We start from the raw sequence: 24395 nt of genomic DNA on the forward strand, positions 1-24395 counted from the left end.
GAATTCTTAGCAGAAATGCTAGCCAACTGCGCAGACTATGCACAACTACAGCAGACAATTGCACTGCACTGTCAATCCGGCTGCATTTTTAATTTTCCAATGAAGATAAACTCATAGATGTTCCACTATTGATGCAAACATTAACTTTCCAAAAGGTATAATGTATTCATCATTTTATCAGATACAGTTTATAGAAAAACTTATCATAGATCAGTCACCTTGAAGATCTGAAGGTGACTTGATCCGACCATGGACACTACAGGTAATGTGCCAGTGTTGTGCAAGGTGTGTCGTACACAGAGCGAGTCCACATACTGAGACCGGGTTTGTGCACGGACTCTCTGACCAGAGGTAACGGGAGACCACAAATGAACGTTGGTCAACAGATAGATTCATTTATTTATCACATGTACATCAAGACATACAGTGAAATGTCCTGTTCGCGTTAGCAACCAAGATGATCTAAGCCAATGCTGGGTGCAGCCTGCAAGTATTACTACATTTTCCACTGCCAATATACATGCCCACAATGCTCAACAGAACACAACAAAATGACATCAACTAAACTTCCTCCCTCGCCTACCCACTAAAATCTGCAGCCTCATTCTTGGAACAGCCTACAGATTTCAGAACACACACACACAACCCCAGCACACCCTAAACATCCATTCACTCTACTCACACCATACCTCCATTGTGCTCCAAATGTCCAGCAGCAATTCATTAAGGCATATGACGTGGAATCTCTCACACCTACCGCTTAAAAGGACATGACTGTTAGATACACAAGAGGAGCCAGGAGGATGCCAGAAGGACACCATTTCACTTTGACCATGGTGGTTCAAAACAACCCCTCACCACATGCTCAAGAGTATATAGGACACCACAAAACAGTGCAGGCTATGGGACTGGATTCTGATGTTGTACACCAAGATTCTTTCAGAAGTCAGGAAGAGAGGCACGAAAGATGATTGCTTCATTAAACATTATTAGAACAAAGGAAAATTGAACTGGACAGAACCAACTTCACTGAACGTCACTGGCCCCATCACTGAAATGTTCCCACAACCTATGGACTCACTTTCAAGGACTCTTAATATCATGTGCTCAATATTTATTGCTTAATTATTTATTATTATTTCTTTATTTTTGCATTTGCAAACTGGTTCAATGCCCAAGTTGGTGCGACCTTTCACTGATTCTATTATGGTTATTACTCCATTCTGGATTTATTGACTATGCCCACAAGTCAAGTTTATTGTCATTTAACTATATACATATATATAATGTACATAACCATCTAATGTATATAGAAATAAGTCATTTCTTTAAATCATAGTGTAAACACAGGAAAATAGGAAATAAAGTACATGAAAATGAATCTCAAGGTTATATGTAGTGATGTATATGTACTTTAATAATAAATTTATTTTGATCTAATTAAGAGGTCTGCTAAGTTAAAAGATCCAAGATGGCACTTGCTTTCTGGTGCAGCTCTTTTTATACTACAGGAATAAGGAAAATTCCATTCAAGTTTTGTAGATCAAAGTTCAAAGTAAATTTATTATCAAAGAACATGTATATCACCACATACAACCCTGAAATTTATTTTCTTACAAGCATACTCAATAAATCCAAAAACCATGACAGAATCAATGAAAGACTGCAACAACAGGGCAAACAACCATTGTGCAAATGACAACAAACCATCAAGTACAAAGAGAAAGAAAAAAAATAAGAAATATTAATAATAATAAACAAATAAGCAATAAATATTAAGAATAATGAAGAGTCCTTGAAATTAATCCATAGGTTTTGGGAATATTTCAAGGATGGGGCAAGTGAAGTTATCATCTCTGGTTTAAGAGCCTAATGGTTGAGGCGTAATAACCATTCCTGAACATGGTGGTGTGAGTCCTGAGGCTCCTGTACCTTCTTCGTAATGGTCGCAGTGAGAAGGGAGCATGGCTGGATGGTGGGGTTCCCTGGTGATGGATGCTGCTTTCCTGCATCAATGCTCTATGTAGGTGTACTGATTGGTGGGGAGAGCTTCACCCATAATGGACTGCGCCATATCTACTACTTTTCGTAAGATTTTCCCATCAGGGGCATTGGTGCTTCCATATCAAGCTGTGATGCAGCCAGTCAATATGTTCTCCACCACACATCTATAGAAACTTATCAAAGATTCAGATGTCATGCTGAATCTTTGCAAACTTCTAAGGAAGTTAAGGCACGGCCATGATTTCCTCATAATTACACTTACCTGCAATTATGCAAAAGTAAAAGATTGTTTTAGCACCACTCAGCCAGATTTTCAATCTCCCTGATTCTGACTCATCACACCTTTGATTTGACCTATGAGTGTGGTTATTAATTAGCTTATTGATTAAGAGTTAACCAATGAGAAAGCTCTTATTCAAATAATGCAATACCAAGAGAAGCTTCCAGAATCATACCAGAATAATATGAGAATTGTACCAATATAACCACAAGGGGACACACTGAACACACTGTAACCATCAGGAAGCACACTAAACAGTTACTTGTAGATAATTAGTTATATAGAATACAAGCTGACTATTAATTGTTAAACTGTAAAGAAAGTTACAATTAAACAATTGGATGCAACAAGACCTTTCAGTCCACAATGTTGTGCCGATCTTTTAATAATCTAAGATCAAACCCCTTGTTGCTACACAGCTCTCCATTTTCCTATCATCCATGTGCCTATTTAAGAGTTTCTTAAAAGTCTTTAATGTATTTGTCTTTACCATCACAACTGACAGGGCACTCTGTAAACTCATCATTCTCTGTGTAAAAAACAAATCTCTGACATCCCCCTCCCAAATTCCTTGACAGACAGACAGACAGAAGTGACATACTTTATTGATCCCGAGGGAAATTGGGTTTCGTTACAGTCGCACCAACCAAGAATGGTGTAGAAATATAGCAATATAAAACCATAAATAATTAAATAATAATAAGTAAATTATTCCAAGTGGAAATAAGTCCAGGACCAGTCTATTGGCTCAGGGTGTCTGATACTCCGAGGGACGAGTTGTAAAGTTTGATGGCCACAGGCAGGAATGACTTCCTATGACGCTCAGTGTTGCATCCCGGTGGAATGAGTCTCTGGCTGAACGTACTCCTGTGCCTAACCAGTACATTATGGAGTGGATGGGAGACATTGTCCAAGATGGCATGCAACTTGGACAATCACCGTAAAATTACACCCCTGCCATGGGAAGAAGTCTTTAGCTATCCACTCAGTCTATGCCTCTTATCTGTAGGGTTGAGTAAAACACACAAGCTTTGCCACAAGGAAAACTATGTCTTCCTCCTCTTCCCTCCTCCCAAGAGCAACAACTTAACTTCATTGTCTTCCATCTCTTCATAGAAACATAGAAAACCTACAGCACAATACAGGGCCTTTGGCCCACAATGTTGTGCCGAACATGTCCCTACCTTAGAAATTACTGGGCTTACCCAGAGCCCTCTATTTTACTAAGCTCCATGTACCTATCCAAAAGTCTCTTAAAAGACCCTATCGTATCCACCTCCACCACCGTTGCTGCCAGCCCATTCCACGCACTCACCACTCTTTGAGTAAGATTCTTACCCCTGACATCTCTGTACCAGCTCCCCAGCACCTTAAAACTGCATTTTTCAAATGCAGAACAGTACAGGAACAGGCCCTTCAGTTCACAAAGTCTCTGCTGACCACAATCTGAAAGTTGCAGCAAGACAAGGGTTTGCTGACATTGACAGTGTGCAGACATCGTAGGGTCATTGTGCAGACAGTGTGCAGACATCATAGAGTCATTGTGCAGACAGTGTGCAGACATCGTAGGGTCATTGTGCAGACAGTGTGCAGACATCGTAGAGTCATTGTGCAGACATCGTAGGGTCATTGTGCAGACAGTGTGCAGACATCGTAGAGTCATTGTGCAGACATCGTAGGGTCATTGTGCAGACAGTGTGCAGACATCGTAGGGTCATTTTGCAGACAGTGTGCAGACATCGTAGAGTCATTGTGCAGACAGTGTGCAGACATCGTATGGTCATTGTGCAGACAGTGTGCAGACACCGTAGAGTCATTGTGCAGACATCGTAGGGTCATTGTGCAGACAGTGTGCAGACATCGTAGGGTCATTTTGCAGACAGTGTGCAGACATCGTAGAGTCATTGTGCAGACAGTGTGCAGACATCGTATGGTCATTGTGCAGACAGTGTGCAGACACCGTATGGTCATTGTGCAGACAGTGTGCAGACATCGTAGAGTCATTGTGCAGACAGTGTGCAGACATCGTAGAGTCATTGTGCAGACAGTGTGCAGACATCGTAGGGTCATTGTGCAGACAGTGTGCAGACATCGTAGGGTCATTGTGCAGACAGTGTGCAGACATCGTAGGGTCATTGTGCAGACAGTGTGCAGACATCGTAGAGTCATTGTGCAGACAGTGTGCAGACATCGTAGAGTCATTGTGCAGACAGTGTGCAGACATCGTAGGGTCATTGTGCAGACAGTGTGCAGACACCGTATGGTCATTGTGCAGACAGTGTGCAGACATCGTAGAGTCATTGTGCAAACAGTGTGTAGGCAGTGTGCAGACATCGTAGAGTCATTGTGCAGACAGTGTGCAGACATCGTAGGGTCATTGTGCAGACAGTGTGCAGACATCGTAGGGTCATTGTGCAGACAGTGTGCAGACATCGTAGAGTCATTGTGCAGACAGTGTGCAGACAGTGTGCAGACATCGTAGAGTCATTGTGCAGACAGTGTGCAGACATCGTAGGGTCATTGTGCAGACAGTGTGCAGACATCGTAGGGTCATTTTGCAGACGGTGTGCAGACATCGTAGAGTCATTGTGCAGACAGTGTGCAGACATCGTAGAGTCATTGTGCAGACAGTGTGCAGACAGTGTGCAGACATCGTAGAGTCATTGTGCAGACAGTGTGCAGACATCGTAGGGTCATTGTGCAGACAGTGTGCAGACATCGTAGAGTCATTGTGCAGACAGTGTGCAGACATCGTAGAGTCATTGTGCAGACAGTGTGCAGACATCGTAGGGTCATTGTGCAGACAGTGTGCAGACATCGTAGGGTCATTGTGCAGACAGTGTGCAGACATCGTAGAGTCATTGTGCAGACAGTGTGCAGACATCGTAGAGTCATTGTGCAGACAGTGTGCAGACATCGTAGAGTCATTGTGCAGACAGTGTGCAGACATCGTAGGGTCATTGTGCAGACAGTGTGCAGACATCGTAGGGTCATTTTGCAGACGGTGTGCAGACATCGTAGAGTCATTGTGCAGACAGTGTGCAGACATCGTAGGGTCATTGTGCAGACAGTGTGCAGACACCGTATGGTCATTGTGCAGACAGTGTGCAGACATCGTAGAGTCATTGTGCAGACAGTGTGTAGGCAGTGTGCAGACATCGTAGAGTCATTGTGCAGACAGTGTGCAGACATCGTAGGGTCATTGTGCAGACAGTGTGCAGACATCGTAGGGTCATTGTGCAGACAGTGTGCAGACATCGTAGAGTCATTGTGCAGACAGTGTGCAGACAGTGTGCAGACATCGTAGAGTCATTGTGCAGACAGTGTGCAGACATCGTAGGGTCATTGTGCAGACAGTGTGCAGACATCGTAGGGTCATTTTGCAGACGGTGTGCAGACATCGTAGAGTCATTGTGCAGACAGTGTGCAGACATCGTAGAGTCATTGTGCAGACAGTGTGCAGACAGTGTGCAGACATCGTAGAGTCATTGTGCAGACAGTGTGCAGACATCGTAGGGTCATTGTGCAGACAGTGTGCAGACATCGTAGAGTCATTGTGCAGACAGTGTGCAGACATCGTAGAGTCATTGTGCAGACAGTGTGCAGACATCGTAGGGTCATTGTGCAGACAGTGTGCAGACATCGTAGGGTCATTGTGCAGACAGTGTGCAGACATCGTAGAGTCATTGTGCAGACAGTGTGCAGACATCGTAGAGTCATTGTGCAGACAGTGTGCAGACATCGTAGAGTCATTGTGCAGACAGTGTGCAGACATCGTAGGGTCATTGTGCAGACAGTGTGCAGACATCGTAGGGTCATTTTGCAGACGGTGTGCAGACATCGTAGAGTCATTGTGCAGACAGTGTGCAGACATCGTAGGGTCATTGTGCAGACAGTGTGCAGACATCGTAGAGTCATTGTGCAGACAGTGTGCAGACAGTGTGCAGACATCGTAGAGTCATTGTGCAGACAGTGTGCAGACATCGTAGGGTCATTGTGCAGACAGTGTGCAGACATCGTAGAGTCATTGTGCAGACAGTGTGCAGACATCGTAGAGTCATTGTGCAGACAGTGTGCAGACATCGTAGGGTCATTGTGCAGACAGTGTGCAGACATCGTAGGGTCATTTTGCAGACAGTGTGCAGACATCGTAGAGTCATTGTGCAGACATCATAGTCATTGTGCAGACATCATAGAGTCATTGTGCAGACAGTGTGCAGACATCGTAGGGTCATTGTGCAGACAGTGTGCAGACAGTGTGCAGACATCGTAGAGTCATTGTGCAGACAGTGTGCAGACATCGTAGGGTCATTGTGCAGACAGTGTGCAGACATCATAGGGTCATTGTGCAGACAGTGTGCAGACATCGTAGAGTCATTGTGCAGACAGTGTGCAGACATCGTAGAGTCATTGTGCAGACAGTGTGCAGACATCGTAGGGTCATTGTGCAGACAGTGTGCAGACATCGTAGGGTCATTTTGCAGACAGTGTGCAGACATCGTAGAGTCATTGTGCAGACAGTGTGCAGACATCGTAGAGTCATTGTGCAGACATCATAGAGTCATTGTGCAGACATCATAGAGTCATTGTGCAGACAGTGTGCAGACATCGTAGGGTCATTGTGCAGACAGTGTGCAGACATCGTAGAGTCATTGTGCAGACAGTGTGCAGACATCGTAGGGTCATTTTGCAGACAGTGTGCAGACATCATAGAGTCATTGTGCAGACAGTGTGCAGACATCGTAGAGTCATTGTGCAGACAGTGTGCAGACATCGTAGAGTCATTGTGCAGACATCATAGAGTCATTGTGCAGACATCATAGAGTCATTGTGCAGACAGTGTGCAGACATCGTAGGGTCATTTTGTAGACAGTGTGCAGACATCGTAGAGTCATTGTGCAGACAGTGTGCAGACATCGTAGGGTCATTTTGCAGACAGTGTGCAGACATCATAGAGTCATTGTGCAGACAGTGTGCAGACATCGTAGAGTCATTGTGCAGACAGTGTGCAGACATCGTAGGGTCATTTTGCAGACAGTGTGCAGACATCGCAGAGTCATTGTGCAGACATCATAGTCATTGTGCAGACATCATAGAGTCATTGTGCAGACAGTGTGCAGACATCGTAGGGTCATTTTGCAGACAGTGTGCAGACATCGTAGAGTCATTGTGCAGACAATGTGCAGACATCGTAGAGTCATTGTGCAGACAGTGTGCAGACATCGTAGGGTCATTTTGCAGACAGTGTGCAGACATCGTAGAGTCATTGTGCAGACATCATAGAGTCATTGTGCAGACATCATAGAGTCATTGTGCAGACAGTGTGCAGACATCATAGAGTCATTGTGCAGACAGTGTGCAGACATCGTAGGGTCATTTTGCAGACAGTGTGCAGACATCGTAGAGTCATTGTGCAGACAGTGTGCAGACATCGTAGGGTCATTGTGCAGACAGTGTGCAGACATCATAGGGTCAATTTGCAGACAGTGTGCAGACATCGTAGAGTCATTGTGCAGACAGTGTGCAGACATCGTAGAGTCATTGTGCAGACAGTGTGCAGACATCGTAGGGTCATTGTGCAGACAGTGTGCAGACATCGTAGGGTCATTTTGCAGAGTGTGCAGACATCGTAGAGTCATTGTGCAGACATCGTAGAGTCATTGTGCAGACATCATAGAGTCATTGTGCAGACAGTGTGCAGACATCGTAGGGTCATTTTGCAGACAGTGTGCAGACATCGTAGAGTCATTGTGCAGACAGTGTGCAGACATCATAGGGTCATTTTGCAGACAGTGTGCAGACATCGTAGAGTCATTGTGCAGACATCGTAGAGTCATTGTGCAGACAGTGTGCAGACATCGTAGGGTCATTTTGCAGAGTGTGCAGACATCGTAGAGTCATTGTGCAGACATCGTAGAGTCATTGTGCAGACATCATAGAGTCATTGTGCAGACAGTGTGCAGACATCGTAGGGTCATTTTGCAGACAGTGTGCAGACATCGTAGAGTCATTGTGCAGACAGTGTGCAGACATCGTAGGGTCATTGTGCAGACAGTGTGCAGACATCGTAGAGTCATTGTGCAGACAGTGTGCAGACATCATAGGGTCATTGTGCAGACAGTGTGCAGACATCGTAGAGTCATTGTGCAGACAGTGTGCAGACATCATAGGGTCATTGTGCAGACAGTGTGCAGACATCGTAGAGTCATTGTGCAGACAGTGTGCAGACACCGTAGGGTCATTGTGCAGACAGTGTGCAGACACCGTAGGGTCATTGTGCAGACAGTGTGCAGACATCGTAGAGTCATTGTGCAGACAGTGTGCAGACATCATAGGGTTATTTTGCAGACAGTGTGCAGACATCGTAGAGTCATTGTGCAGACAGTGTGCAGACATCGTAGGGTCATTTTGCAGACAGTGTGCAGACATCGTAGAGTCATTGTGCAGACAGTGTGCAGACATCGTAGGGTCATTTTGCAGACAGTGTGCAGACATCGTAGAGTCATTGTGCAGACAGTGTGCAGACATCATAGGGTCATTGTGCAGATATTGTAGAGACACCCAATCCGAACATGGCCTTTGAGAACTTAGCTCCTGTTTGTGCAAGCCTCGGACCCAAGGTCACCCGTCATACCAAGACAAGATAAGGATACAAATGAAGGATTTGCAGTATGCATTAGCTACTAGGCATTATTTAACTAATTTTAGAGGCTATTGGCCTTTATGCTTTGATCTTACTGGTTATTAACACCCTAAAAAGATACAAAGTACATTTATTATCAAAAAATATATGCAGATTCATCTTCCCACAGACAGTCACAAAACAGAAGACCATGGAACCAGTTTAAAGAAAAACATCAGCCCCCCAACTTGCAAAGAAAAGAACAAATTGGGGGAAAGTGGCAAAAAAATACAGAATACAAATCATCAAATCACAAAGCCATCAAGAGTCCAGACATATTCAGTTCAGCACAATATTGCGATTGCTACCTAAATGTTTCTATTGGATCAATATCTGTATATCTGAGTGGCTCTGACATCCACCACTGCTTCGAGTGTCTGGTCGTGGCACACATTAACACCATTCTCCTAGACAACCTTGACCTACAGCAATCTGCCCAACACTGAAACAGGAGTAAGGTGGATGTCGTCTCATTGTCCTAAAGTCATCTCTGGAGCATCTGGAGAGTAAAGATATCGATATTGCACTGGTGTTCATTTACTAGAGTTCTGCCTTCAGTACTGTAATTCTAAGCAAGCCTATCATCAAACTCTGAGACCTGGGAGACCTCCACATTCAATTGGATCCTCAGCTTTCTGACACACAGACCATAATCAGTAAGGATAAGCAGCAACACCTCTACCAAGATTGTTTTAAACAAGGTTGCACCCTCAGCCCCTATTCTACTGCCCTGACTCATGACTGCAGTGCCAGGTTCTGCTCCAACTTCATATTGAAGTCTGCAGGCGACACCATCAAAGTGGCTGTACACCGAATAACGATGTGCAGGAAGGATTTGGAGAGCTTAGTGACACGCTGTCATGACAACAATCTGTGTCAGCAAAACGAGAGATGGTCATTGACTTCAGAAAGGGGGGTGGTGCACCTGTTCCTGTATACAGCAGCAGTACTGAGGTTGAGAGGATGGAAAACTTCATTCCTACAGTAAACATCACCATTCGCTTGTTCTGCTAAACCCTTGGTCAAGAAAGCTCACCAATGCCTCTACTTCCTTAGGAGGCTAAAGAAATTTGGCTTATCCCTGTCAATCCTCACCAATTTTTGTCCATGCACCATAGACAGCATCCTATCTGGATGTATCATGGCTTCATACGACAGCTGCTCTGCCTGTGACCACAAGGAGCTTCTGGGAGCTGTGGGCACAGCTCAGCACATTAGAGAAACCATGGCCTCTGTCTATACTTCTGACTGCCTCAATAAAGCAGCCAACATAATCAAAGGCCCCACAGACTTCAGACATTCTCCCTCCTGCTCCCTTCCATCGGGCAGAAGATAGAAAAACTGGAAGGCTTCCATCTCGCTGTCATAAGACTATTGAGTAGTTCCCTAGTACAATCAGATAGACTCTTCACCTCACAATCTTCCACGTTACGATCTTCCACTTTATTGCCTACCTGCACTGTACACCCTGACGAAGGGTTTGAAACATCGACAGTGCTTCTCCTTATAGATGCTGCCTGGCCTGCATTTTGTGTGTGTTGCCTGTTCATCGTGTGATTGTTTTACCTGGTACTACCTCAATACACTGTGTAATGATCTGATCTGATCTGTGTGAACAGTATGCAAGCCAGGCTTTTCACTCTACCTCAGTACACATGACAACAATAAACCAATTCCACCCTAACTCATCACTTCTGGAACCAGGATAAGGTTCTCTGGTCTGCCTAGCTCGCTGTATCCTTACAGTACAGATGTTTGTAATTTAGCCCATCAAGACTACACCAGCTCTCAAAGCAGTCTCATTCCCACAGTTACTTCCCTGTAACCCCTCTCTCCCAAGCCCGCCAAAGCCACCTATACACCAACGCAATTTACAGTGGCCAATTAACCTATCTGTTCAAACATCTGAGATGTGGGAAGAAGTCAGAGCTCCCAGGGAAACCCACAGAGTCACAAGGAGAATGTGCAAACTCCACACAGACAGCATCCAAACTCAATATCAAACCCAAGTCACTGGAGCTATGACTCAGTGGCTATACACCTGCATCACTGTGCCAATATTCAACTATCTGAACCATTTAATACCAGCTACCTCTCACTGTGCAGCATTCCCTTGGAAATGGATAAACTAAATTTATGTTTGCAGTAAGAATAGCAACAGGCCATTGAGCCAGACTCAGCTTTCAATTGGCTTGTGACTAGAGTACTTCATTTACCATTCTCCATATTCCTTGAAACACTTGCCCAACAGAAGTCTATCAATCCTACGCACCCCACTTCCATCTACCAATCAATCCCCTTACCTGGATACACCCATCATTTGCCAGAAGGATGTTGAATTGTGTAAGGTAAGGGAAACAAATAGGGTAGTTATGGAAACTATGATGATTAAAGAGGAGGAAGTACGGGAGCTTTTAAAGAATAAAAAAGTGGATAAGTCTCCGAGTCCTGACAGGAAATTCCCTAGGACCTTGAGGGAAGTTAGTGTAGAAATAGCAGGGGCTCTGACAGAAATATTTCAAATGTCATTAGAAATGGGAATGGTGCCAGAGGATTGGCATATTGCTCATGTGGTTCCATTATTTAAAAAAGGGTTCTAAGAGTAAACCTAGCAATTATAGGCCTGTCAGTTTGACGTCAGTGGTGGGTAAATTAATGAACAGTATTCTTAGAGATGGTATATATAATTATCTGGGTAGACAGGGTCTGATTAGGAACAGTCAACATGGATTTGTGCATGGAAGGTCATGTTTGACAAGTATTATTGAATTTTTTGGAGAGGTTACTAGGAAAGTTGATGAGGAAAAGCAGTCGATGTTGTCTATATGGACTTCAGTAAGGCCTTTGACAAGGTTCTACATGGAAGGTTAGTTAGGAAGGTTCAATCATTAGGTATTAATATTGAAGTAATAAAATGGATTCAACAGTTGGCTGGATGGGAGATGCCAGAGAATAGTGGTGGATAACTGACTGTCAGGTTGGAGGCCGGTGACTAGTGGTGTGCCTCAGGGTCCTGGGTCCAATGCTGTTTGTCATATACATTAATGATCTAGATGAGGGGGTGGTAAATTGGATTAGTAAGTATGCAGATGATACTAAGGTAGGTGGTGTTGTGGATAATGAAGTAGGTTTTCAAAGCTTGCAGAGAGATTTAGGCCAGTTAGAAGAGGGGGCTGAAAGATGGCAGATGGAGTTTCATGCTGATAAGTGTGAGGTGCTACATTTTGGTAGGACTAATCAAAATAGGACATACATGGTAAATGGTAGGGTATTGAAGAATGCAGTAGAACAGAGTGATCTAGGAATAATGGTGCATAGTTCCTTGAAGGTGGAATCTCATGTGGATAGGGTGGTGAAGAAAGCTTTTGGTATGCTGGCCTTTATAAATCAGAGCATTGAGTCTAGGAATTGGGATGTAACGTTAAAATTGTACAAGGCATTGGTGAGGCCAAATTTGGAGTATTGTGTACAGTTCTAGTCACCGAATTATAGGAAAGATGTCAACAAAATAGAGACAGTACAGAGGAGATTTACTAGACTGTTACCTAGGTTTCAGCACCTAAGTTACGGAGAAAGGTTGAACAAGTTAGGTCTTTATTCTTTGGAGCGTAGAAGGTTGAGGGGGAGCTTGATAGAGGTATTTAAAATTATGAGGGGGATAGATAGAGTTGATGTGGATAGGCTTTTTCCATTGAGAGTAGGGGAGATTCAAACAAGAGGACATGAGTTGAGATTTAGGGGCAAAAGTTTAGGGGTAACACGAAGGGGAACTTCTTTACTCAGAGAGTGGTAGCTGTGTGGAATGAGCTTCCAGTAGAAGTGGTAGAGGCAGGTTCGATATTGTCATTTAAAAAAAATTGGATAGGTATATGGACAGGAAAGGAATGGAGGGTTATGGGCTGAGTGCAGGTCAGTGGGACTAGGTGAGAGTAAGCATTCGGCACGGACTAGAAGGGCTGAGATGGGTTGTTTCCATGCTATAATTGTTATATGGTTATGTGGTTATATGAAGGGTCTCGACTGAAATTCCAATTCTCCATTTCCCTCCACCGAAAATGCCTGGTTTGCTGAGTTCCTTCATCACCTGTTTTCACTCCATGTTTCAGCTTCTACGATATTTTGCATGCTCAAAAGTCCATTGATCTTATTTTTGGAATGTCTGGTATTCCTCTGGCATCCACCTCCTGGAAGGAAGGCTCTTCGGGCATCCACTATCTGTTGTGTGAGAAACTGCTGCAAGTTCAAATTCATTGCCATCTGTCTGTACATTTATGCAACCAAATGAAACAACATCCTGGTGTACCCACAAAGCACATCACACACAATGCAGAAATCCAAATATTACCATAAGCACATTTAAAAATATAATTCAAATTGCATGCAGTGCACAGCCCAGGTACACAGCTCATTGACCTAGCGGTGAGACCTCAGCGGTGGCAGGGCATTCATCAGTTTCTCAGCCTGAGGGAAGATGTTACTCAGTCTGGCAGTCCTAGTCCCAATGCTTCTGTACCTCCTTCCTTATGGTAGAGGGTCAGAGGGATGGTGGGATGGGTTGGTGGGCCTTTCATATACAACGCTCCCGGTCAATGTCACAAACAGGGGGAAAGGTCCAAGGCCAAAGTGATACAGCCGGAAAGGCCTGTAGAAAGTAGTTAGAATGGGACATGCCTCAGTCTCCTCAGAAAGTGTAGATAATGCTGTGTGTGCCTTCTTGATTAATGAGGAGATGTTGTGGGGCAGATTAGATCGTCCATTATGCACACACCAAGGGACTTTGTGCTCTTCACTCTCTCCACAGTGAAGTCATTGATGTGGAATGGAGAGTGTTTGACCTGAAGTCCACAATCAAATCTTTTATCTTGTCTGTGCTGAGACCCAGGTTGTTGCACCATTTGACAACCCTCTCCACCTCCTCTTTACTCATCGCTATTGCTGATGAGGCCAACCTCCGATTTCCTGATTTCACCCAGAGAGTAGCTCAGATGTTAATGCTGCATCTTCTGAGAGATGATCAAAGAGAAATAGATCCCTTCAAATATTTCTGTCACTGAAGATGCTTATTTGATCAGTCCTCAGTACGTTAAGCTCAAAACAAAACCAAGCCATTTTATCTCTGGAAAAACTCATTTATCTTCAAACAACCAAAGGGAATTATTACCAGTGTTGATTGCCTTGGAGATGTTAAAACTTTCCCACAGTAGTGGCAACACGCTGTTAATTCTACCCTCTTTTACTAAAGTTCATCTTTGAAATACAGAAAGGAGTGGATAGATTTTATTAAATAGATGATTGAATAGGATGATGATTGATTTACAGTAAATTGGATGGTTGAATTGCTAATTAATTCACACCCACTACAATCTCCCTACAGTTCTAATCTTAAACTAGTTTCATTGCTTCCCTCTCTTCCCAAAACCATTCTTGTTAAGACTGTGTAACACATTTCGTTAAGAGTGGTAATTTGGTTTAACGGAGTAAGAAATGTTCTGATGCCAGCTATACAGATCATTCTATCACATCAGTTTATTGAGGTAATACAAGGGGAAAATAATCAATAACAGAATGTGAATAAAGTCTTACTTTCCTCCACTAACAACCACACAGCTGCAATTTGGAATCTACAAACTTACTTATCATGCTCTGTGTAATTAAATCTAGATGAGAAAAACATATAGAAACTTGAGGAATCCCATTGCTAACAGTGTTCCAGCCACAAGAACCATGGTCCTTTGCTTCCTGCATTGAGCCAATTTATCATCCAATTTCCACTTTCCCTTCTCTCTTAAGCTTTTACCTTTCTGATGAGGCAGCCTTGAGGAACACATTAAACTCCCTGCTGCAATCCATGTAGATGACATCAAATGCACTGCCCTCATCAACCTTGTTGTTAGCACCCCAAGAAGTTCAATTAAGTTAGTAAGGTATGACCTTCCCTTGACTAACCCAAGTCAGCTATATCTGATTAATCTGTATGAAGGATTATAAACATTGTACAGCACAGGACCAGAGCATTGGCCATGATGCCATGTCCAACTAATTTAGCAAAATGACTCCTGATCCCTTCATGGTCCATATCCCTCCATCCCTACAAACTCATGTGTCTATTTGAGTGCCTCTTAAACGTTGCTATCATATTTGCCACCATCCACCACCTCTAATATTGCTTTCCAGGTACCCACCATTTTGTGAAGAAAGTATTGCCCTGCACATCTTCTTTGAACTTTCACTTAGAGTCATAGAAGAGTACAGCTCAGAAACAGGCCCTTTGGTCCATTTAGTCTGTGCTGAACCATTTAAACCTGTTTAGAATACACGCCCTTTAATACTGGACATTTCAACCATGGGAAAAAGATACAGACATGCACCCTATCCATGACTCTGAAAACATGATAAACTTCTATCAGCCTCCGCTGGTCAAGAGGAAACAAGCCAGCTTGTCAACCTCTCCTCATACCGCATTCTCTCTTCTCCAGGCAGCAACAGGTAAACCTCTTCTGCATCATTACAAAGCCTCCACAACCTTCCTGTGATGGGACAACCTGAATTGTACACAATATTCAAACAAAACGTTCATTTAGCTGCAACATGACTTCTCCAATCTTATCTTCATTACCACAACCGTTAAAGTTAAGCAGGCTATAAGGCTTCTTTACCACCCTATCCATGTGCACAGCCATTTTCAGGAGCTACGTACTGGACCCCAAGGTCCCCGTATACATGATTCTGCCATTAACTGTGTATCTTCCAGCTCCCAAATTGTTACTTGCCCAGATTAATTTCCATCCGCCATTTCTCTGCCCATGATCAATATCTGCTGTATCATTTGACAGACTTCTACACAACTTCATCAATCTTCCTGCTCTCGTGGGCTCTATAAAAGAAGGAGCTGTTTTGTTCAGGATAGAATTAATTGATGACTTCAGCTATCTCAGCAGTGATGTCCTTCCAGTTCCTGACATTGTGATTACATTGTGATCTTATCTGGAGCGTTACAGGTTCCAAAAGTAATTACTGAATAGCAGCTGTTAAAACTACAGTTTAATTAAATGCAACTAAATAACTGAATGACAGGGCATGAAAGTCAGCGTTTTTGTGAAATGGCAGATCCTCACCCCTACCCCTACACCAACCCAAAAAAATAACCAAACTTCGAATTTCCCCAGTTGTGTGATTCATTGTATTTGTCTGGCACGGGTTGCCATTTTCCTGGTTCACCAGCTGGGAGAGTCATAGGTAGAGGTGGGGAGGAACAACACATACCCACCTCTCACTACATCACTGGAACTGACCCTAAGCAATGTTCTCAGCTATATCCAGAAGAAGATATGAAGGACTCTGTCCTGCAGCCCGAGCATTCACACCTACAGAGTAAGTAGCAGGAAGGCAGGATTTAGAATAACATGGCAGCTTTTCCATCACAAGATGTCCATGATGAAATCTACTTCAAGTGAAGTAGGAAATATACCAACACCATGGGTAATGAAGTCATTTACAACACAGTTTATATTAGTTTGGTGGAAAGGAGAACTATCTAGGCTGAAAGGAAGACATTTTAAAGGAGATGTGCAGGGAAAATTGATTTTACATGCCAGGAAGAGATTCTCAGATGTGTTGGTGTTTAAGAGGCTGATAGACAGGCAAGTGGACAGGTTGAAGGGTTTTAGTTTAATTTGATATTGTGTTCAGTGCAGAGTCAGTGAGACGAAGGGCCTGTTTCTGTGCTGTATTGTTCTGTGCTCTGCAGGATGATGGTAACTGACCAACTAATCCTCCAAACCATTTCCAAGAGATCCTTCACACTGACTGGGATTATTGGATGGTCTCCTACACACTCCACACATCCACACTCTCCCACTAATGCAGAGTCAGCGACAAGTCTAAAGCCTCTTGACACAAGAGATTCTACAGGGGCTCGAAATCTTGAGCAACACAAGCAACATGCTGGAGGAGTTCAGCAAGTCAGGCAGCATCTATGGAGGGGGAATAAGCAGTCAACGTTTCAGATGAGACTCCCGCTGATACCAAAATCTAACTCAAAATCTAGGGTGCAACCAAATGATAACAGTTTAAAGTCAATGCTCACCAACAAGTCAATTTCACAATGTAACAAGTACGATAAAACAATTAAATGAGGAGAAAGATACAAGTCTTTGCATAGTTGCAGACCTGTCTTACACATACTGCAACACACACAAAATGCTGGAGGAACTCAACAGGTCAGGCAGGAAATAAACAGAATAAATATGGAGGGAAATAAACAGTTGACGTTTTGGAATGAGACCCTTCATTAGGACTTGTAAGGAAGGGGCAGATGCCAGAGTAAGAAGGTGGGGGAGGAGAAGCAGTACAAGCTTGAAGGTGGTAGGTGAGACCAGGTGAGGGTGAAGGGGGTGGGTGGGGGAGGGGAGAAGGGTGAAGCTGGAAGGTGATCAATGGAAAAAGTAAAGAGCAGAAGAAGAAGGAATCCGATAGGAGAGGAGACTGAATATACTGCTTGTAATGATAAGAACCCAATCTCATTTCAGGAACAGGAAGGACATCACTACTGAGAAAGCTAAAGTCATCAGCTAATTCCACTCCAAACAGCTGGTTCACATGCTGTATTGGTGAACAGTACAAGTGTGGATAATTGACAAATTTCCTTGCCTAAAGCAGTCCCTTTGGAAAATAATCATAAATAATCAATGTAAGCCTTTTAAGTTTTAATGACTCACCAGTCACCCTCATTGGCTTTTTTATGCAATGTTCATACCACATTACAGATTTTTGGAAAGGCAAATCATTTCGCATTTAATATGTTTGTGACTGTGTCGGGAGGGCTTCCAGATGTCAGTGGAATAGTTCTGTCATGGCACTCTTCACTCCAATTGCTGACTTGGATCTGCATTAAATTAACTGGACATGTTGCGGTTCCTCAGAAAATTGAGCAGTAAACTGTCAACCATTGAACTTCTGTGAAAGAAGACAGCATGCACCAGACACTTCCAATAAATGGCACTTCTCTCCTCCCTATTAAACCAATGGCAGCCAGGCAAAGTCGCCTGGCTGGCAGAAGTAGTTGACTGCAGGTAAAGGCACCTCCATTCCAAAACAGAATTGCAGGCAGATCACTGGGGTGACCAGGAGAGACGTTTGCCCTATCTCCATGGCAAGTAGCCTTTCTTGCGTAAAGGTACAGAAACCACACACTGTAATAAAAGACACCATCATCATCGTCATCGTTATGTGCTTTGTCGTAAGGTCTTCCATCTGTTTATAATGAAGAAGCTCTTCTATTCTTTGCTCTATCCATTGTACTTGCCAAATTTTTCTGAAGAAGCGGTTTGCCATTGCCTTCTTCTGGGCAGTGTTTTACAACTTGTTGACCTCAGCTATTATCAATACTCTTCCAACGTTGTGTGCCTGGCGTCACTGGCCACATAACCAGAATTTGGGAAGTGCACCGTCTGCTCATACGACCATCTACCACTTGCTCCCATGGCTTCGCATGACCCTGATCAAGGGGCTAAGCAGGTGCTACTCCTTGCCCAAGGCTAGCAGAGGGAAGGAGCATCTCACACCTCCTTTGGTAGAGACACATCTCCACCCAGCATCCTGTAATGAAAGACAGCACTGTTAAAAGATCTGATATCCAAAAGGGTCTAGGGGTGCAAGTCCACAGCTCTCAGAAAGAGGCAAAACAAGTCGCAGGGTGGTAAAGAAGATGTGTAGCAGGCTTGCCTTCCATGGTTGAATGTTGCGTATAAAAGTCAGGAAGTCGCGTTGCAGCTGGATAAAGCTTTGCTGAGGCTACATCTGAAGTGTGCATGTCTGGGCGCTGTATTACAGGAAGGAGGTGGAAGCTTCAGAAAGGGTGTACCGGAGTTTCACCGGGATGATGCCTGGACTCGAGTGTGTCAGATACAAGGAGAATAAACAAACTTGGATTGCTTTTTCTAGAGTGTCTTCGGCTGAGGGGAAACCTGATAGAAGTATATAATATTATGAGGCATCTTCCCCAGGATGGAAATGTCAAATACTAGAGAGCATGGGTTTAATATGAGAGTGAGAAAGCTTAAAGAAATCTACATAGTGGTAGGTGCCTGGAATGAATTTCCAGGAGAGGTGATGGAAGCAGATATAATAGTCATGTTTCAGAGAGATTTAGTCAAACACAGTCAGGGAATGGAGGCATGTAGCACATGTGAAGGCAGATGTAGAGCTTAATTTTGTGTCATGGTCAGTACAGACACGATGGGCTGAAAGGCCTTTTCCCTGTGCTGTTCTGTTTGATGTTCTAGACACTCCAGATCTGACATTCACTCTCCACATTTGCCATAATATATCCCTCTTCCAGTACTTAAAACTTCATCCGAGCATGATATTTGCATTCTTGTATATATGACAATATGTGATATGTGGTGTAACAATTAAGGGAGATATTTTGTTCTGGATGGTGTAACATTATGCTTATCCAGGCCTGAGAGTCACAGAAACAGACCCTTCTGCCTCACATCTCCATGCAGAGGACTGTGCCTGCCCATTGCCTTCTATAACTTAGTGATTTAAGCACTTCTTAAATGTAGTGAGAGTGTCTGCTCCACCAGCCCTCAGGAAGTGTTATCCAGAGCCAATATCTTTTGGATGAAAAGTTCTTCCTCAGATCCCTCTTTCCCATGATCTTAAACCTGTTCTCAATGGATTTTGATCAGGGGTCACGGAGAAAGCTTTCCTATTACCTACTGTACCTGTGCTCCGCATAATTTTGTCCACCTCCATCAAATCCCCTCTCAGCCTCCTTTGTTCCTGGGAAAAGAAGCCCAGCCTATCCAATCTCTCTCCATAGCTAAAGTTCTTCAATCCAGGCAACATCCTAGTTAATCTCTTCAGTGTAATTACATCCTTCCTATAGTGCAGTGACACAGCACCCCAGCAGTGTGTCCTAACTTTACAGCCTTGCCCTTACATTCCATGCCCTGGATAATGAAGGCAAGTACCATAGTCATGATGCAGGGCTTCTACTCAAAATGTTGGCAATTCACTTCCTTGTGCAGATGCTTCTTGACCAAATGAATTCTTCCAACAGATTGTTTGTTACTCCAGATGCCTCTTGCTTCTCCTGTTTTCTTTCTTCACCATGATATCACCATTTACCTGGGATGCCTTGTACTTGTACACCGAGTCCCTCAGTTACTCAATACTCCCTGTCCCCACTGTTCATTAATTAGAGCTGCCATTATTAATCTTCCAAAGAGCATCACCTCACATTAAATTCTTCCATCTTACCAACTAATCAAATAACATCCTACAGCCCAAGACTATACTGATCACTGTTAACAACATCCCCAATTTTTGAGTCATCTGCAAACTTACTTATCACATCTCTTCCATTCCTATTGATACTATTAGCGCAAAATAAACAGACCAACAAACAATAAGATCCCTGCAATTATCTCTGTGATACACCACGAGTCACTGGTTCCAATTACAAAGACAATCCTCTACCATCACTCACTGGCTCCTACAGCCAAGCCAGTTTTGGATCCTGTTTGCCCTCAATTCCATGGGTCGTAAACTGTTCCCAAAATGTGACCTTCTTGTAGCCCCCCGTAGACTACATCAACACCTGTACTTATCATTTTGTTAGCCATCTGAAAACTCATTGAAATTGGTCAGACAGGATCTCCTTGAAAAAAGCATGCTTTTTATCTTTGATTAACTCTTGCTCTTCCAAGTGTAAATTAATCCCATCCCTCAGATTTATTTTTTGCAGGAACTTCCCTATCATTTAGACTCACCTGGCCTGTAGTTACCCGATTTATCCCTTCAATGATGGTATTACACTTGCTCTCATCTCATACCTCATCTTGGCCAGAGGAGACTTAAAAGTTTTGTCTCTTGCCTCCCATAGCAGTTTGGAATTATATCTCATCAGACCCTGAGGATTTATCCACTTTTAATGCTGCTAAAATACTTAGAACTTCCTTTTTAATGGTAACATTTTCTGGAATTTTACTGCGTCCTTCACTGAATTCTCCAGCTACAATGTTCTTTTCCTTAGTGAATACAAATAAATACACAAAACACAAAGTACACTGCAGATGCACGTACAAACAAGCTGGATGAACTCAGCAGGTCGGGCAGCATCCGTTGAAATGAGCAGTCAACATTTTGGGCCGAGACCCTTTGTCAGGACTGAGAATTTAAGACCTTACCAATGCCCTCTAGTCTCACATGCAGGTTACCTCTTCGGCCCCTAATAGGTCCTACTCTTGCCCTGAATATGCTTATAAAATGCTTTGGAATTTTCCATTATTTATATTCCAATCTCCACTTTTCCCCTTCCACTTAGAGTTTTGGAATAAAACCACACAGAAACTCAACTCATTCATGCTGACCAAGGTGTCCATCTAGGTGAGTCCTATTTGCCTGCATTTGGCCCACATCCCTCAAAACCTTTCTTATCCAAGTACAGTAAGTGTCTTAGTACCCTCTGATCTTTCACAGTGCCAAGAGTCTTACCTTTAATACTATATTCTGCCATCATATTTGACCTACCAAAATGAACCACTTCACACTTATCTGGGTTGAACTCCATCTGTCACTTCTCAGCCCAGTTTTGCATCTTTTCAATGTCCCGCTGTAACCTCTGACAGCCCTCCATACCATCCACAACACCTCCACCCTTTGTGTCATCAGCAAACTTACTAACCCATCCCTCCACTTGCTCATCCAGGTCATTTATAAAAATCACAGAGTAAGGGTCCCAGAACAGATCCCTGATGCACACCACTGGTCACCGACCTCCATGCAGAATATGACCTGTCTACAACCACTCTTTGCCTTCTGTGGGCAAGCCAGTTCTGGCTCCACAAAGCAATGTCCCCTTGGATCTTTGCTTTCTCAATAAGCCTTGCATGGGGTACCTTGTCAAATGCCTTGCTGAAATCCATATATACGACATCTACTGCTCTTCCTTCATCAATGTGTTTAGTCACATCGTCAAAAAATTCAATCAGGCTCGTAAGGCATGACCTGCCTTTGACAAAGCCATGCTTAATCATATTAGGCCTCTCCAAATGTTCATAAATCCTGCCTCTCAGGATCTTCTCCATCAACTTACCAACCACTGAAGTAAGTCTTACTGGTTTATAATTTCCTGGGCTATCTCTACTCCCTTTCTTGAATAAGGGAACAACATCCGCAACCCTCCAATCCTCCGGAACCTCTCCCGTCCCCATTGATGATGCAAAGATCATCGTCAGAGGCTCAGCAATCTCCTCCCTTGTCTCCCACAGTAGCCTGGGGTACATCTCATCCGGTCCTGGCAGCTTATCCAACTTGATGCTTTTCAAAAGCTCCAGCACATCCTCTTTCTTAATATCTACATGCTCAAGATTTTCAGTCTACTGCAAGTCATCACTACAATCACGAAGATCCTTTTCCATTTTGAATACTGAAGTAAAGTATTCATTAAGTACCTCTGCTATTTCCTCCGGTTCCATACACACTTTCCCACTGTCACACTTGATAGGTCCTATTCTTTCACGTCTTATCCTCTTGCTCTTCACGTACTTACAGAATGCCTTGGGGTTTTCCTTAATCTTGCCCGCCAAGGCCTTCTCATGGCCCCTTCTGGCTCTCCTAATTTCCTTTTTAAGCTCCTTCCTGTTAGCCTTGTAATCTTCTAGATCTCTATCATTACCTAGCTCTCTGAACCTTTTGTAAGCTTTTCTTTTCTTCTTGACTAGATTTATTACAGCCGTTGTACACCATGGTTCCTGTACCCTACCATAACTTCCCTGTCTTGTTGGATCGTATCTATAGAACTCCACACAAATATCCCCTGAATATTTACCACATTTTTTCTGTACTTTTCCCTGAGAACATCTGTTTCCAATTTAAGCCTCCAATTTCCTGCCTGATAGCCTCATAATTCCCCTTACTCCAATTAAACGCTTTTCTAACTTGTCTGTTCCCATCTCTCTCCAATGCTATTGTAAAGGAGATAGAATTATGATCACTATCTCCAAAATGCTCTCCCACTGAGAGATCTGACACCTGACCAGGTTCATTTCCTAATATCAAATCAAGTACAGCCTCTCCTCTTGTAGGCTTATCTATATATGGTGTCAAGAAACCTTCCTGAACACACCTAACAAACTCCACCCCATCTAAACCCCTTCCTCTAGGGAGATGCCAATCGATACTTGCAAAATTAAAATCTCCCATCACGACAACTCTGTTATTATTACACTTTTCCAGGATCTGTTTCCCTATTTGCTCCTCAATATCCCTGTTACTATTGGTGGCCTATAAAAAACATCCAGTAAAGTTATTGACCCCTTCCTGTTCCTAACCCCCACCCACAGAGACTCCGTAGACAATCCCTCCATGGCATCCACCTTTTCTGCAGCCGTGACACTATCTCTGATCAGCAGTGCCATGCCCCCACCTCTTTTGCCTCCTTCCCTGTCCTTTCTGAAACATCTAAAACCCGGCACTTGAAGTAACCATTCCTGTCCCTGAGCCATCCAAGTCTCTGTAATGGCCACCACGTCATATCTCCAAATACTTATCCACGCTCTAAACTCAACCACTTTGTTCACAATACTCTTTGCATTAAAATAGACACATCTCAAACCATCCGTCTGAACTTGTCCCTTCTCTATCACCTGCCTATCCTCCCTCTCACACTATCTACAAGCCAACCTCCTCTTCCCAAGTCTCTTCAGTTCGGTTCCCACCCCCCAACAATTCTAGTTTAAACTTTCCCCATTAGCCTTAGCAAACCTCCCCGCCAGGACATTGGTCCCCCTGGGATTCAAGTACAACCCGTCCTTTTTGTACAGGTCACACCTGCCCCAAAAGAGGTCCCAATGATCCAGAAATCTGAATCCCTGCCTCCTGCTCCAATCCCTCAGCCACACATTTATCCTCCACCTCATTCTATTCCTGTCGCATTGCACAGGCAGTAATCCAGAGATTACTACCTTGGCGGTCCTGCTTCTCAACTTCCTTCCTAACTCCCTGGAATCTGTTTTCAGGGCCTCTTCCCTTTTCCTACCTATGTTGTTGGTACCAATATGTACCATGACCTCTGGCTGTTCTCCCTCCCACTGCAGGATATCTTAGACATGATCAGAAACATCCCAGATCCTGGCAAATGGGAGGCAAACTACCATCCGAGTTTCTTTCCTGTGTCCACAGAATTGCCTGTCTGACCCCTTAACTATAAAGTCCCCTATCACTACTCCCTTCCTCTTCTTTCCCTACCCTTCTGAGGCACAGGGCCGGAGGCACGGCCACTGCTGCTTCCCCAGGTAATTTTATATTACTCTGAAAGTTTACTTTCAGTCTGTTCTGCTCCAGTCAATGCAGTCCTAGTCTGCTCAATCTCCGTCTATAACTCAATCCCTCAAGTCCTGGCAATATCCTCATAAATCT

The 24395-nt window shown here is 43.6% G+C and overlaps 1 protein-coding gene across 4 annotated transcripts in view; it reads right to left on the bottom strand.

Annotated features, from left to right (window-relative positions):
• Positions 1-24395, bottom strand: part of LOC140728007 (MAP7 domain-containing protein 2-like) — a 222790-nt gene that overhangs the window by 190803 nt on the left and 7592 nt on the right. The window lies entirely within an intron of this gene.

The sequence above is a fragment of the Hemitrygon akajei genome, chromosome 5 (genome assembly GCF_048418815.1).
Source record: "Hemitrygon akajei chromosome 5, sHemAka1.3, whole genome shotgun sequence".
Classification (NCBI taxonomy): domain Eukaryota; kingdom Metazoa; phylum Chordata; class Chondrichthyes; order Myliobatiformes; family Dasyatidae; genus Hemitrygon; species Hemitrygon akajei.